Here is a 6,020-nt window from a genome sequence, read left to right as displayed (position 1 = left end):
CTTCTATTTTTTTTTTTTTAAGAGGGCTTGCCAGAAAAAATTCAGGATGGTCTTGAATGTAGTTTTCTAAAGCACCAGAAAGCAATTATCTGCCATACCTCACTTTTTAAAAAAGTAAGTAGCCATTGTGCAAAGCAATGCATCATTTCCCTGGAAAAAACAACTGAGTTCTTCTGGCATACAGCAAATACAGAGCTGTTTCTTGCCTACTTCTCATAGCTTGTTTCCTCAACCTCCAGATGCTCAGGTTAGGGGGTGAAATGAGCACATGGGAGCACTTGTTCCCGGCATCGGTTTTGGAAGCTAAATGTACTTCACCCAAGAAGGCAAGAACTGGGTGACATCTTAGGGTGTTTATATATACACACAGTACAGGGAGGGGTGCTTTAATTACAGTGGCTCTTAAAGCATCTAGTGTATCAGCATCCTAGTGCTTAAAAATGGTGCTGGGGTGCTAAAAGCTTGTTCAATGAGCTTTAACTAAATTGCTCCCGCTGCCATTTTTAAACACCAGGATGCCGATCAATGAGATTCTAGAGTCCAGTACTTGCCATGCTCCAACAGACTCAATTTAGTGAGCCTGCTGTGATATGCTGCAATTACAGTGCATTGGAGCAGCCTCACTACTTGTGTATAGGTGCTCTTAAAAACCAATTTATTCAGAAAAGCATCATACTTCAGATGCCATGAAGTAGGCAGTAGCCCAGTTGTGGCACAAGTACCACAGGTGGCATAATCTCTGCTTGCCATGCAGCAGTTGAGGAGGAGACGTGGAGTACAGTAGCAGATAGAGCAGGAGATTGGGAAGGGAGCATGGGGTAGTGAGCAGAAAGCTGAGCAGGAGTTTGGGCAGAGGAGGAGGATCGGGGCACTTGGAGACTGGTGCTAATTTTGGCAGGTGTGCCATGAAGTTGGCCCTCATTGCTGTAGTCTGTGAAGTCCTTTAAGGTGCCAACCTGTCCTGCCTTTGCCTGACTCACTAGTAAGAGAGTCTGTCAGAGAATACTAATGTGACTTGAACAGTCTTTGTGCTTGTCTGTGTCTGCTTCAGATTTGGTTATTTGCTTCACTGTTGGTTTCTGATTTCTTAAATAGAGAGAGAGTTTCTTTCATTGCAGAGTCCCAGTCCTGCTTCCATGACTTTAATGGCTCAAAGAAAATTGTTACAACTCAATTCCTCTCTTTTTCCCTCCCCCATTTGGCAATACAGAGCAGAGCCAGAAGGTTACCTGCTGTTAGGGCCATTCACAGTGGTATTGTTTCAACTAGCACCCTCCAATGTGGATTACGTGATACCTGTGAACCAGTTCTGAAGGTAAGAGATCATAACCCTCACACAAAACACCTGTGAAACAGGAGTCTAGTGGCCTGTATCTTACCAGCCCATCCCTTATTTGTAAGTGAAATAACTACACCTGAAACTTTCTTTCCTCTAAAATTTGTGATTTCAAGTATTTGTTGGTAAGACTCATCTGTTAGCCAATATGATAGGTGCCTGTGTCATCTTTAAAACTGTTAAGGACTTGAAAGAGGGAAGAACGTAACAGAATAAGGATTATAATTCTAGTTACTCCTTTTAGAGAAGGTACTCTAATTCAGATGTAAATGCAGTTTCCAGCAGGGTGACAAGGAAATGAGGCACTCTGCTAATCTGGGCCCTGTTTCCTACAGGGGGATATTTTTGTCTTAATTACAGATATCCCAGTTCATGCTATGGTACTTGAACCTTAATTTGTATTAAAGCAAAGAAGATAGAATATGGAGGGGGATTTTGGGATGCCTGATGGGAATAAGGCCTGTTGACAACCTGTCTTAACGAGTTGTCATCCCAAGATCTAGACAGGTATTCATTCAACAGAACTAGCCATGCTTCCTACAATTTGGAAAGCCCCTCTATCCTAGATTTGAAATTGCTTTCCATTCCTGTTACCAGATCAGGTTTCACATCAGCCCAGCTGGTGACGTACCTACTTTGTAGTCAGAGTGCAAGCTAATTAAGCACCGGGGTTGTTTTGTTTTCTGGTCTTTGACCGGCTGTTATTCTGGGTTGTATTTTCTAGTCTTAACGACTGTACTGCCCCCTTAGCTCTCTCTTAACCATGTTTCCCATACCATTTCTGCTGTATTTACACAGACTGTATGTAGGAAATCCCACTTTGCTGCCAATTTGCCAATCACCTCTGATTTATCATGTGTATCACCAGTTCTTCTGTGGTGTGCCGGCTGAGTTCCTTAAAGTCCCAGATCCACAAAGGTAGTCTGGTCCTGCTGAAATGAAGATGTCTGTCCAAATTAGGTATTGATACCACTTGTGAATCTGGGGCAAAGTTCAGGTGGTTATATGCTATTTACTTTCTATCTTCACAGTTGTTTGTGTTAATGAGTAATTCCTTGGATGTCTTTCCCATAAAGTCTTTGTTCTTCTGTCACTGCTGCAGGCAGCTGCTCTGGGCTAGGGGAGAAAAGGCTGCCCTAAAAATTCAGGGAGCTGTACAGTTTAATTTGCCAGTGTAAGGTAGGGCTTTGAAGTGGGGATAGTATGCCTATGCAAACTTGGCCTAGGCTGCTACTTCAGTAGGGCTATATTCCAACAGGAACCTGCGCAGTGCTGCACCAGCAGGGCCAGGAGGCTGTTGTGGCTGAGACGAGAACAGGGAACAAGCTGTTTGGGAAGGAAGTGGGAGCATCAGTCCTGATAGAAGTGCTCTGGAATAAGTTCAGCCTGTGAGGATAAAGCTACATTCCTCACCCCCGCCCCATGTTTTCACTCAATTGAAGAAAAAATTATTTCTCTTGGAAATGTGCCTTAAGTAGCAAGAACTATCTGGCTCAATGCAAAACAAGGTGTTGCTATAGATAACTGAAGCCTGTTGCTTATTTGTCTAGGTAAAAGCCCAGCTACAAAACATAAAAGAAATCAGAGGACTGGGCTGTATATTTTAATTTTTGGTGTGCAAGGCCTCTTCTTTCTGGAACATAAGGTGCCATTTATACCTTAGTCTACAGTGTGGTTTGCAGCATATACAATTCATAATCATAGTCTACAGCGTAGTTTAATTATATGCTATTCTGCCACGATTGGATTGTACTGTAGCTGGGCCTGAAGGGAGATAGATGTTTAGGTTCCTATAAGTTACTCTTCTTTGGTAGCGCTTGGACTCTGCATATAAATTTAAGCAAAACTGAATTTTAAAGTTTAATGGGCCTGATTTTCCAGGATTCTGGAACAATTTTTTAGTTGCTTCCAGCTGTATAGACAGCCAGCCCCAAAAGAGTGATTAAATGAGCAGATTTAGGCACCGGGAGTCTTAGGCAGTGAATGGAGTTAAATCTATCTAATGGAGGGCACTCTCTGAGGGAGGGGAGGGAAGCCTGGGTTTCCAGCTCACAGGACTGTTTGTGAACTTTATATTTAGTCTTTGGGTAAAAAACAAACAAAAATTAACAACCTTGAGGCAAGCATTTTTAGTGATAGTTTTTATTGGACAAACTGCATAGTTGGGGGAGACATTAGGCTAGCTTTCAACACAAAGTGCCCTTTTTCAGGTCTGGGAAAGAAGCAGACACAACTTGAATTAAATAACAGATGAAACAATGGCATATTTATGTAAATGAAAGCTTTCTGCCAAAAGCAGTGGAGGAGGATTATAAAAGAGGAGTAAAGAGTGCCAACAAGAGTGGCTTCCAAACAGAAACAGAGTAAGTAACTTTAATTGGAGAAATAGCAAGACCATTCCTTTACACATGGTTATAGCTGTGCTCTAGTTTTATCTGTTATTTAACTTAAGCTGTGCCTGCTTTCCTAGACCTAAATAAGGGCAGTTTTGGCCTAAAAGGTGGTCTAGCATACTTCCAAACTATACAGTTGGTCAAATAAAAGATATTACCTCTCCACTACTGGCTTGCTGCCCAGTGCTGGGAGGTGGCGCACACTGCCAGGGCTGTGCTCCACCTCCCAATGTCGGGCTCAGTGCTCAGAGGCTTGCTGCCCCATGGAGGGAGGCAGTGCAGCGCCCAGCAGCTTGTTGCCTGGTAGAGGGAGGAGGTGCACAGCCCCGGTGCTGTGCTCCACCTTGCTTCACTGGGCTCAGTGCCCAGCAGCTCCCAGCCCTGTGGAACTGAGCCCAGTGGGGGAAGTGGAGCCCAGTGCCAGGACTGCTCTGCCGCCCTCCACCAGGCTCAGCTCTCAGCGCCCATCCCAGGCAGCAGCAGCCCCCTGCTCACACCCCCAGGACAGCTCTGCTGGACTCCTCTGGGGATGCAGGCCCCTGATCTGCCTGCATTTGCAAGAGACTACTCCTCCAGTTTCATGCTTTGCTATTATAACCTATGGGAGAAACTTGAAACAGTGAAACTGTTTCAACTAAATGAAACAGAACAGTACTTTCAAAATAAAACTAAATTCAAAATGAGACACTGTCCCATTGAAACAGAAGTCAAAGCCAAATGGTGCTGTTTCACACAGCCCTAGTGGCTATACCACCACAGAGATAACTGGCAGCTCGACCCAGCAGCTAGCACTTCTCCCCTACTCCCTGGGGTGCAGAGGCAGGCTCCCTCGTGTTTTTCCTTTGGCTCCATGGCTTCTTTTCTGACCAATGGAGTGATGGGGGGTCCCTTATTCAGCCTATTCTGCAGTCTGGTGGTTAGGGCCCTCTTGCAAGATATGAATTTGGTAACCTTCAGTTGGTGATGGCCTTTGACCAAGGTCTGGCCTTGTTGCTGGGCAGGTGGTCTAAAAGGTAGGCTGTGGCATGCCCATGTGAATTATGTTTAGAATAAACCTAGCAGCTCCTGCAGGGAGTTGAATTTATAGACTAGCCCACCTCTGTTCTGGTTGCTGACAAACCTTAGATGGACAGTAGGTGTAGTCCATGCTAGAGCACCAGTTAGTACAGACAATGATTAACACATGTACCACGGCTTTTCTGAGGCACTGGCTAATATAGGCTAATATAGGTCTCAGTAGAGCACTGACTGATGCATGAACTGCTTACACAAGCTTAAGGTAAAACGCATATACACAAGCCTGCGACAAAATAAGAGAATGATGCAAGCTGAGCAGTATTGCCAAGAGGAGGAGCCAGGTGCATCCGCACAGAATGATGCGACGCTTGCATGATAAAGAACAGGGATGCAGATTAGGATACATGACAAGTGCAGGGCAGCTCAAGATCTCTGTGGTGTGTAATACACTTTTAATTGACATACTGTGGGTTAACCTGTATGAAAGGGGAGCTGAGAAATTTGGACCTGTGCACTGGCATGTGAGACTTAGTTTGTGCTAATACCTTGTCGCAAGTAAACATGGGTTACTGGGAGGGAGAGCAGATGAAAAACCTCTCCGATTCCAGGTTACCGACTAAATTTATGGATGTAAAATGTCTAAAATCATCAGTCCATGAATTCCATAAAAATAAGAAGTCCTGAGCAGATTTCAAGATTTGTTACCCTAATGAAGCTGCATTCAAAGAAAACATTGGTGCTGGACAAAATGGAGCAGCACCATCTGGTGTCTACGTGGGAGCAAACAGTGAACTGTTGGGGTTTCTAGCTCTGCAAGGCCTCAATAGTTCCTTGTGGCTATGACAAAGCAGAAAGGCTGGAGGTCACAAAGAAGCAGCAGGTAGTGGCCTGTTGGAAGGGCGGGGGGAGTTAGGGATACGCTGTGGGGGAACAGGATGGTGCAGGGTATAATTAGGGGTGTCGGGGTGTGGGATGAATAGGGGACACCTGGGGTGGTGGCTGCACAGTGTAAACCATGGGGTGGCAACCCAAGAATATATTTTACTAACAGTAAAATGTCAGTAAATTTTTGACTGTCAGTAAGAAGTTTGCAGATTGCTAGTTTAAAAAAAAATCATTGAGTTGTCAACCCTGTCTGAGTCTTGTCTACCAAAGAAGTCTTTTTTTGGGTGTGCTGTGATCTTTGGACACTGGAGTCTGAAACGAGCGGACACTGACCAAACATGCATACAAATACAATGGTATCTAGCTGCTCAGATTTGTTTCTTCTGTGG

Source organism: Crocodylus siamensis, chromosome 2 (genome assembly GCF_052110815.1).
Source record: "Crocodylus siamensis isolate JL-2025a chromosome 2, ASM5211081v1, whole genome shotgun sequence".
Lineage (NCBI taxonomy): Eukaryota > Metazoa > Chordata > Crocodylia > Crocodylidae > Crocodylus > Crocodylus siamensis.
This window is presented reverse-complemented; position numbering follows the sequence as displayed.